Consider the following 11,739-nt stretch of genomic DNA (forward strand, 5'->3'; position numbering starts at 1 on the left):
TAAATATTATTGTATGACTTTTTAAAAATATGTTTTCCAATTTCATATTTTGTTTTAAAATTTAAATTATTTTAAATTCTGAATATTAAATATAAATTAAAATCTATTATATACTAATTAATAATAATATAATAAGAAACGATGTAAACTCCTCGTAAACATTACATGGAGTTTACGTCGAATGTTTACGAGTGATTAACATCGAAATATTTACGAGGATTTTACATCGAAATGTTTACGAGTGATTTACAACGAAAGTATTTACGTGTGCTTTACATCGAAACAATTACGTGGCGTTTACGACGAATCCTTTCCATGCGCTTTACGAGGAATATATTTCGTCGTAAACGTAATGAGTCGTTTACGACGAAACCTCCGTTACGACGGACGTTTAACAACGAAACGTCTTTCGACGTTAATTCGTCGTAACACCCCGTTTACGACGAATTTACAACGAATACTGCCCTAGTAAAAAATATGTTTTCTTGTAGTGTATACATATAAAATGATTTATCAATATGTAATTTTTAGTAAGAGAAAACATTTAAAATTTAGGCACATCACAAAAAAATATTGAATTTCCATGGGGGCAAGTGCCACTCTCTTATTACACGTAGGTTCGCCACTGCTTATTGTAAACATTCGGAAGGAAGAGAGGGTGAAACGTTTAACATGGCTAAAAATAGCCCGGGCGAGTCCACCAATTTCTCATCTATTATTTGCGGATGACAGTTTATTTTTTTTAAGGCGACGGTGGAAGAATGTAGTGTCATTCTAAAACTACTCAAAGATTATGAAATGGTGTCAGGACAACAAATTAATTTTTCGAAATCATCGATACAGTTTGGGCATAAGGTTCCTGATAGTCTGAGATCGAACATACATAATTTATTGGGTATTACGAATCTTTGAGGAATGGGGAATTATTTGGGGATCCCGGAGAGTCTAGGAGGATCAAAAATACAGATATTCGGTTTTTTAAATGAGAGGGTAAACAATAAAGTGAATAGTTGGACAGTTCGCTTTCTTACAAGAGCGGGCAAAGAGGTTTTAATAAAATCAGCAGCCTCACCTATGCCAACATTTTTGATGTCATGTTTCAGACTCCTTAAAGGGGTTACCAAAAAAATTACGAGTACTTTAACTCATTTCTGGTGGAGTAGTGGGACTAACACATGGGATAAAGTTTGTACACATAAGAAGAAGGGGGGGGGGTGAGGTTTAGAGATCTGCAAGACTTTAATACAGCTTTATTGGCTAAACAATTATGGCGTTTGATATACTAATCCTCTGGATGATCACAGATCTTACTCATCTTCTTATGGATGTAGAAGTATCTGATCAGCTAGACCTCTGGTTAAAAAATGGCTAATCAAAAGAGTGGGAACCAGGCAATCAATTTTCGTTTGGAATGATCCCTGGATTCCTGCTCCTCGCCCGAGGTCAGCATTACCAAAAACTCAATCTCAAATTTTAAATCAGTCTCTTGTGGTGGGAGATCTTATAAATCTCATTGATTGTTCCTGGAATGGGGATCTACTGGATGCATATTTTCATCCAGACGATGTGAAGATTATTCGCTGTATAGCAATTAGCCGGGCACAAAGGCCAGATAGATACGTACAGCTGGATGTTTACAGAATCCAGTAAATACTCGGTTAAATCAGGTTTTAGGACTGAATCTTTATACCCGGATCGGGGCCCAAGAATGATAAGTTATGGACCAAATATTAAACCCCTCTTGGCGTTTTCATGGAAACTTAAGTGCTCTCCGAAACTAAGGCACTTTGTTTGGCAAGTTTTATCTGGGACACTGCCAGTTTCAAAGAATCTGAAGGCCCGCGGCATTGAGTGTGATCTTCGGTGTGGTATTTGTGGGGCAGAGGAGGAATCTATATATCATGTTCTCTTTGAATGTCTACCAGCATTACAAACTTGGGCTTTATTTCCCCTCCCGAAATATTTCCATCATCATCAGTTTTTACCAGTTTGGACTATCTTTTTGGAGGCTTCCAACGGAGATTGATTCAGATTGTTTTCCATGGATTATGTGGTATATATGGAAGAATAGAAATGAAAAAAATTATACTAATAAGAATGGAAATCCTCAAGAAATTCTGCGCAAAGCAAAAGTAGAAGGAACACTTTGGGCTGAGGCGCAGCTTTTGGTACCAGAGCATCATGGGTATTCTCAGCCAGATGTTAACTGGCAGACAATGAGATCTCCAGAGTCTACTATGTCGATGGGGCATGGAGGGAACAAGATATTTTCACCGGACATGGTTGGTACTGTCGGAAAATGGATTTGGAGGACATAATGATGGGGGCAATGAATCTTCGATGAAGCCTATCACCTTTGCATGCTGAATGTGAAGCCCTGATTTGGGCAATGGAGTGTATGAAGACTCTGCAGTTCTCAGATGTATTATTTATGACGGATTGTTCTCAATTGGTGAAGACGGTGTCCTCACTTGAAGAATGGACGGCGTTTGCTACACACATGGAAGAATTCTGCTGCAGTAAAACTTTTTTCCCTAAGCTTGCACGTGGTGCGAGAGGTTCTCCTTCAACTATGTTATATGTCGATTCACTACCCCCGGTTTAGCTATCTGAACCGGTGATTTCATAGGCTAATAGCCTCTTATGTTGCCAAAAAAAACTTGCATATCAAGCCAAAAGGATATAGACAAATCCTAAATTTAAGGATTGACTAGATGAAGACCTGCGTGCACGAATATTGTTTCGCAAATCTTCATTAAAATGATTTAGATTACATTATACGATTTTTAAATTTGTGGTCTATATTTTATGTTACATAATATGTGTGTATATATATATATATATTGACATATATATAATATATGTTCTTTACATGTATAGAACTGATTTATGTTATAATAATATATGTTCTTTTCATGTATAGAACTGATTTATGTTATAATATATATTGTACATTGTGTTAATATATAATTTATAATATTCTATCCCCTAGACTATATTTTCGAACTGATTTTGCCACATGTCATCTCTACAATCAATTTCACAAAACAAATATGACATGGCTACTGAAATTGATGACATGGCTTCCGAAAAAATATGACATGGATAATTTTATTTAATGTTTATTTATATTTTTGGCAAACATATTAGAATATAGTAATAATTCATATATTACATTTAATATTGATATTTCTTTTTGGTAAACTTTTTTTAAATATGGTAATACGTCATCTATAAAATAAATATATTCATATATAACATTTCAAATTTTGAAATATTATTACTTTTGTATAATTATACAATTTTTATTACCAAAGCTTTCAAAAATTTCTAAAATTTTTTTAAAAAAATTAAATATCTAATCGTAAGATCATTAGTTTCTTATATATCTACAAATTTTATAAATATTGTTTAGGCTAAATTTTTGATAATTATACACTTTATATCATTTTTATTAGTTTTATACAAATTGATTTAATATATATCAAATCTATATTAAATATTAGTAAGAAAATAGTAAAATCTATAATATTTAATAAATTTTATTTTTAAATATAAGTTAGATTAAAAAAATTCCTTACTGCAAATGGTGCAGGAAAACACCTAGTATGTAGTTATTTTAGTGGTATGATTCGGCGATGGTGAAGTGTAGAATGCATTAGGGGTTGGACGATTATTTATATTGTTAGATATTAACCGTCAGGTATAATATTTTTTTGAAGATCGATAGACGAAATCTTAAAAATATATTTTGTCTTTTTCAAATCTAATAGAATTGGTTTGAGAAAAAAGATAGGAAAAAAAGAAAATACAACTAAGTTAATTTTAGAATTATTAGATATAAAATTTTCAATATTAATTTATATAATATATGGTTAACTGAAGATTATACTGGTTAGATTTGATCAAATCGATACAAATGCGGTTAGAATATTCTGCGTAAATAAGATCTTTATTAGATACAGATTTTAACCAATATTTAGTTTATACAGTATATGTATTTCACTTTATCCAAACATAAATTATGTACAGCTTTTTATTCATTATATCCAGTTATTTATCTATATTATTAAAACTCAAATATCTTTTGTGAGGTTCCTTTGGTTTTACAACAATATTACAGGTTTTGTCATTTCTTTTTTTCATAACATAAATAAACAAATAAGGGAATATTCCACGAGAAATCAAAAAGTATTTTGCCCATTTATTTAACATAAAAAATTGTAAAATCATATACAATTAAAATTCAGGTAATAAGAAAACAATATATTTAAGCAATATTCCAAAAGAAAAAGAGCAATTAAATCGTGTGATAATTGGTCTTCCACCACATTGATGAGACCCACTAGCCTTGCTGATCGCCTAACACATATCTTACATAACTTATATCAGTCAATTTGTGTTTTCAAAAAAAAATAATTAAATATTTAACAATAATATTTTAAAAAACTATTTAAAAAATATTACAGCTACTAATAATATTGAAAATATTTTAAAATCACAGATATAATTATATTCTAGACCGATAAAAATAAATTTCCTAAGTATATGTGGTTAACAACTATAATTTTAAATAAAGCCTAATTAATAAATCTTAATTCTTCTTTAAATAAATATTTGAAAAGTGTAAAATATAATTGAATTTTCTAAACTAACTTATGATTAATGAGTAAATATTTTTGCAATTAAAGTTTTGTACAAAATATTCTATCAAATATACAAATTCTTTTATCAATTATAAAACATTTTAAATAAATAAATCAATATTATTAAAACAAACACCATTTTTGACATCTCTTTATTTTGATAATAATATTATAAAGTGTGCCACCTTTATATTTATGGTTCCTTTTTAAGTATTTTGTTTCCAACTATTTGCATCATATCTTTCCAAAAAAAACAAAAGAAATGAAATAAGGCATGTTTCCAAAATATATTTATAAAGCTAATATAATCAAGAGTTATTTATAGTTATTAATTATTGTATATCTATCATTTTCTATATCAAATCTTTTTACAAACGTTCTAATTTCATAAAATTTCAAAAATGACCATTAAAATATTTGGAGTAAAAGATGACAAATTATGCAACTATAACAATTTGAATCAAATCAGCCATCCATCGGTTAAAACACTTAGGAGGTGTTATTGGTTTATATATTTTGATTGATTTAGAAATCCATGTAGTATTTATAAATCCAAATAAAATATACAGATTATTAATATCCGGATAAACTCTCACCGCGAGGGATTAGGGTTACCGCGAGTGCTGTCTTCGATGGGGTCCTCCCATCCACCGGAAATCGAATTACCGACTCCTGTTTCCACCACTACGGCTTCATCTTCTCCGCGTCGCGCCTCCAGGCCTTGGTCGAAGGGGCATGTTGCTGATTTTCAACCGCTGATTGACGTCACTGATGGAGTGGCGTCTATACAGATTCTTGATGAGATCTACGCAAATCCAGAGCCGCTCTGGAGGAGCTTTGTTGTTGGGCATTTCATTGGAGATGCTCCTCATGTTGGTTCGATTCACGCCACGGTTAATCGGATCTGGACCATGGCGAGAGATGGGTCCAAGATCGACGTCCAGTTTATCGAAAAGAACACAGTTCTTTTTCGTATTGAGAATGCTATTTTGCGAGACAAGGTAATCCAGAGCCGATATTGGCATATTGCTGACGTTCCGCTGGTGGTAAGGGAATGGTCGCCGGAATCAGCTCTGGATCCTCTGGATCTCTCTGCAATGCCAATGTGGATTGATTTGAAAGGAGTATCGAATCTGCTCTTTTCCTGTAAGGGTTTGAAGTGTCTCTCTCGTGCGGCTGGCAAGTACGTGAAGCTTCATCCCAACACGGAACGATGTACCAGGCTCGATGTTGCTCGTGTATTGGTGGAAGTAAATCTACAAAAACCTTTGGTTGAGAAGATCTCTTTCACGAACCAAGAAGGTCAGAAAGTTGATATTGAAGTGAAGTATCCATGGCTGCCTCCTCGTTGTACTGTGTGCCACGGTTGGGGCCACAAAGGATCAGATTGTGTAGGATCAAATGTTGTCATTTTGAGTAAGGAAAATGCGGCTCCTCAGGCTGAGAATGTGGCAGCAGTAAGCACTGAGGCAGGGGGAAATGGTCTTAAAAAGAACGCAGTTGCTGATTTGTTGAGGGATTTGGAATGTTTTTATCCTATATTACAAGAAGGAGGCTCTGGCCATAAGGGCACTGAGACGAATGTGGAGTTTAGTGTTGGTGAAGTTAATTTGGAGAAGATGATTGTTCAGGAGAATACAGAGGAAAGGGGTCAAGAAATAACAGTCCAGAAGGAAACAGAATGGGCAGTTATCAATGGAGGTACCCGTAGTTCACCAATTTCAGACATGGTGAATGGAGAAGCTTCAAGTAGTAGCGTGTCTGCCACAGAGACGGTGGTCTCACCTTCACGCTTTACGGTCTTAACAACACTTGATGAAGATATTGAGGATACAGAGGTGGAGGAAGGCGAGGTAGTTTCAGAGAATGAACATATTGGGATAGCAGACTCAGAGCGACCAAAAGATAAAGAGGAGCACCACAACCGTAGAGGGAAGAGCGTTTCGGTGGCTGCTCAAAAGTCGACTAAAAAGAAAGTGATGCGCTCAAGGGACCTAAAGTTTCTGAACACGCAAACCACCACAAAAAAGCTTCCGTTAGGAAGTTATGACGTCTTTTTATGCCTGGAATATGTGTGGCTTCAATATGTGACGCAAGCATGAAGTTGTTAGGAATTGGGTACAAGCTGAAAAACCACTTTTTGGCTGTTTGGTGGAAACAAGAGTTAGGGAGGAGAATCATCTAAAGTGTATGAAGGTAGCATTACCGGGTTGGAACTCGGTAACTAATTATGATCATCACAGACTAAGAAGGATTTGGTTTTGCTGGTCAGATAAAGTTATGGTTACTTTGCTGCACAGAAGCGCACAGATCATCACCTGTGCAATTCAGATACCAGAATCGGGAAAGTAATTTATTGTCTCTGCAGTGTATGCGTATAATACAGCGGTTGAAAGGAGGTCCTTATGGGAGGATATTAGAGCAACTCATGCGGCTTATAGTCACCTTCCAATACCCTGGACATTAGTTGGTGATTTCAACGTCACTTTAGCATCGGGAGAGCATTCTAGAGTTCAAGACTACCTATCAGATCAGGCGTGTATGCATCCGTTTCAGGATGTAGTGGGAGCTTGTGATCTCACTGATCTGACATATGTGAGAGCGTTATTTACATGGTGGAATAAACAAGAGGGCAATCCGGTAGGGAAGAAACTGGATAGAGCTCTTGTCAATGAGACTTGGATGCTTAAATATCCACAATCATATGCTCAATTTGATACAGGAGGGGATTCTGATCATGCAAGGTGCTTGGTGTTATTATCGGATACAAGAGAATATGTAAGGCGACCATTTAAGTTCTTCAATTTTTTGGTAGATCACGAACAGTTTATACCAACTGTTAAAACTGTGTGGGATGCAACTGAACCGATCCATCACTCAAGAAGTGCTCTGAGCCGTTTTCACCATAAGCTCAAGACACTAAAGCAGGAGTTGAGAGCCCTTAATAGGAACAACTTTGGGAACATAACAGAGAGGACTAAGCAGGCTTTCGAGGCATTGTGCATTTGTCAAAATCAGGTTCTACTGGACCCCTCACCGGCCAACTTTGCAGCAGCGGAGGAACTATCTAACATCTGGAACAAGCTGGCCGCCATTAAAGAAAAAATTTTTCGACAGAAATCTTGCATCAAATGGCTGCAAGCTGGGGATCATAATACGGCTTTTTCCATCGAGCAGTTCAGACCAGACACTCAAAAAACTCAATTAAGGTGCTCATTAACAGTGAGGGAGTGACTCTTACATCAGCGCAAGATATTAAAAATGAAGTTGTCCTGCACTTTCAGAGGTTCCTTCAGCAGCACCATGAAGTCAGTGAGGAGGTTTTGATAGCCACTCTACAGAATCTGCTTACCGTTAGATGTACCTTGGAATTGGCAGCAAATCTGGTAGCTCCTGTTACTCCAAAGGAGATTGTCACTGCCTTGCACTCACTGCCCAATGATAAAGTTTCTGGTCCAGATGGGTATACTAAAGAATTCTTTGTGGCTGCTTGGCCTATAGTCGGAACTGAATTCATAACAGCGATTCAGTCTTTCTTCCTGTTTGGGTTTCTTCCTACATGTATTAATGCCACCATTCTATCTCTAATACCTAAGGTGGAGAATGCACAGAGTATGAAAGAGTTCAGGCCGATAGCTTGTTGCAATCTCCTTTACAAGGTCATTTCTAAAGTATTGGCAGGTCGACTTCAAGTACTTATGCCGGAAGCAATTGAGCCAAATCAAAGTGCATTTGTTAAAGGGAGGCTTTTGCTGGAGAGTGTTCTGCTTGCTTCTGAGCTTGTCAATGGTTACCATAAGTCCTCCACCACGCCTCGATGTGCAATAAAGTTCGATATATCTAAAGCTTTCGATACCGTCAAGTGGTCTTTCATCACCTCTGTGTTGAAGGCAATGAATCTCCCAGATCAGTTTATTCGTTGGATTTTGGTGTGTATCTCCACTGCGTCCTTCTCGGTGGCAGTAAATGGCAGCCTTGAGGGGTTTTTTACAAGTGCAAGAGGGATCCGACAAGGTTGCTCTCTCTCTCCCTACCTTTATGTGATCATGAACAACGTTCTTTCGAAAATGTTGAATGAAACGGCAGCTACTGGGGCCTTTGAGTATCATCCACAATGTAGTGCAGTGAACTTGACTCACCTCTGTTTTGTAGATGATATACTAGTTTTCACCGATGCATATGTGCAGTCGCTGGAAGGGGTTTTACAAGTTATGAATCAATTTGCTGGGTTCTCGGGTTTACATATAAATGCAGCCAAATCATCGATCTTCACTTCAGGAGGATGTGGGCCAGAGATTGGAACAGCAGCAGCTGAGAATGGTATAGGTATGGGCACATTACCTATCCGCTATCTTGGGCTCCCTTTGACTACTAAATCTCTTACGAAGCAAGACTATGAACCTTTGATTGATAAGGTAAGGAAGAGACTACTCTCCTGGGCAAACAGAAGCCTCTCCTATGCTGGACGTTTACAGCTCATCAAATCAGTCATCTATAGTATTGTGAATTTTTGGAGTTCAGCTTTCATTCTCCCTATTGGCTGTCTGGATATGATTGAGAGTCTTTGCAGCGCTTTCCTCTGGTCTGGCACTGTTACACAGACTCATAGTGCAAAAGTTGCATGAGCTGACTTCTGTTACCCTAAAGAAGAAGGAGGACTAGGACTTCGAAGGTTCAGAGACACCACTCGGGTCTTTGCTTTGAGCTTAATATGGCGTCTGTTTACAGGCAATTCGCTATGAAAATCTTGGATCCAACATTACCTTTTGCGGAATAGCTCTTTTTGGGACATTAAAGAGAGCTCTCAGGGATCGTGGATATGGAGAAAATTGCTGAGACTGAGACGTGTTGCATATCCGTTTATCAGTCATGAGGTTCGAAATGGTGAGACAGTTTTTTTCTGGTTTGATAACTGGTTGGGAGTAGGGAAGCTAATTGACGTTACAGGTGAGCAAGGTACGCGCTACCTGGGCGTCCTTAGACAGGCCCGGGTTGGTGACGCTGCTGATAGCTGTCAATGGAGAATAGGAGGAGGACGAACCCGTGTCTTTCAAGATGTTATTGAGCAGATTCAAGGGCAACCTCTACCCGCTGGTGAACGAGGCGCAGACATCGTTTTATTGAAGCATGCTCAGCGTGAATATAAGAGTTATTTCTCGACGAGCCGAACCTGGGAGCAGATACGAGGCAGACGAGAGAAGGTCATCTAGAGCACTGTGGTTTGGTTCGCATAGGCTGTCCCCAGATTTTCTTTCATTATTTGGCTAGCGATTAAGAATCGATTGTCTACTGGTGACCGTATGAGTTTGGGGTTTGCAACAGGAGTGTTTGCTATGTGGGGAGAAGGACGAAACTAGAGATCACCTCTTTTTTCGCCTGTCCATACAGCTTTATGGTTTGGGTACGAGCAACGGGTAGCCTCCTTGGCAACCGTATCACACCGGATTGACAGGACACAGTTACGAGGATTCAGTATGATCGAGGCAATAAGATGGACAAGGTTCTGATGCGCATGGTCTTTCAAATGGCGGTATACCATATTTGGAGGGAGAGGAACACTCGAAGACATGGGAAAGCTTGGATACCTATGGAGAAGTTGGCGTATCAGATTGATAAGACCATGAGAAACATAATCTTATCTTTGAGATATTCGTATGGAAGCAAGTTGGAGGGACTGATGAGAAGATGGTTTGAAGTTATATCATGAGTTATAGGAACACATATACCATAGAATTTTCTTTTCTTTCTTTTTTTTTCCTTTCCCATACTGATTAGAATTTAGTCCATTGTTTCTCTTTTGTAAAGGCCAATTCTTTTGCTGCTTATAAATAAATTTGAAATTTCATCACAAAAAAAAATCCTGAAGTTTTTCCTCGGATTTGAGTTTTTTGTATTTTTAACAAAAAAATCCAAACAAATCCATTCAAATCCATTATAAAATCAAATTTAATTGTAAATCCGTATGATTGAATAACACTTGATTTGATATAGAATTTATGAATCATTAAACCAATAACACATGATTTTAATACAGATTTGAAAATCATAGAACCAATAACACTAGATTTAATTCGTATTTTGAAATCCATTAAAATACAACAACCAATAACCTCCACTTAATCTCAGGTTTTAGCACTTTTACGGGTTTTATAGGGTTTTTAATATGAATATTTTTTAAAACACAAACTAAATAACATATCTAATCACTGGGTTAACCGGTTTGGCCGTAGGTCCGTATCATATTTAAAAATGCTTATTTAAATGTAAAAATAATTAAAACTAGATATTTTTTCTTGACAACAAACATTTACAGACTCATGTTGACTCTGTAAACCAAATTGGTAACTCTGCATCCATGTGTACGACGAATGACGGTTGTTTCCCAGCACTGCATGCTAAGCTATCCGCCTTTAGGTTCGCCGTCCTAGGTAGATGAATGATTTCTGAGTTGAGGAAGCTTCTTCTTAAAAGCTTAATGTCTTCCAAGTAGCTTTCAAATGCTGACCATTCTTTAGGTTCTGAAACCATCTTCACCAATTGGGAACAATTCGTTGCAAACGTAACTTGAAACTGACTTAAATTCTTCATGCATTCTATTGCCCATATTAATGCCTCCAACTCCGAATGAAGAGGTGAGAGACATGCCCGTACATTCCTTGCCCCTAACAACCCATCAAAACCCGATAAAGTGCTAAACCAGCCTTGCCCTGAAAACATGTTCTTATCTTTCCAGGAGCCGTCTGTGAAGCACCATCTTCCTGAATTCGCTAGGATGGGCTGGTCTGTACTTCATGTACCAACTTCTGATTCCTTATTATACATGTGCCTCAGCCCAAAGTGTTGATTCCAATTCTGCTAATTTGAGCGTTTCCCTCGGATCAATATCGATATTGCTAAACACTTTGTTATTCCGACCTTTCCAGATATACCATAATATCCATGCAAACTGATGGTCATCCCATCTTTGGTTTAACTCTCCAAAAGAGATGATCCATATTGGCAAAGAAAGAACTTGTAGGAATTTTTTTTTGATTTGATGGTATCTTAGATAGCGCCCATACTTGTCGTGCTAGAGGACATTCAAATAACACAT

The sequence above is a fragment of the Brassica napus genome, chromosome C3 (genome assembly GCF_020379485.1).
Source record: "Brassica napus cultivar Da-Ae chromosome C3, Da-Ae, whole genome shotgun sequence".
In the NCBI taxonomy this organism is placed as follows: domain Eukaryota; kingdom Viridiplantae; phylum Streptophyta; class Magnoliopsida; order Brassicales; family Brassicaceae; genus Brassica; species Brassica napus.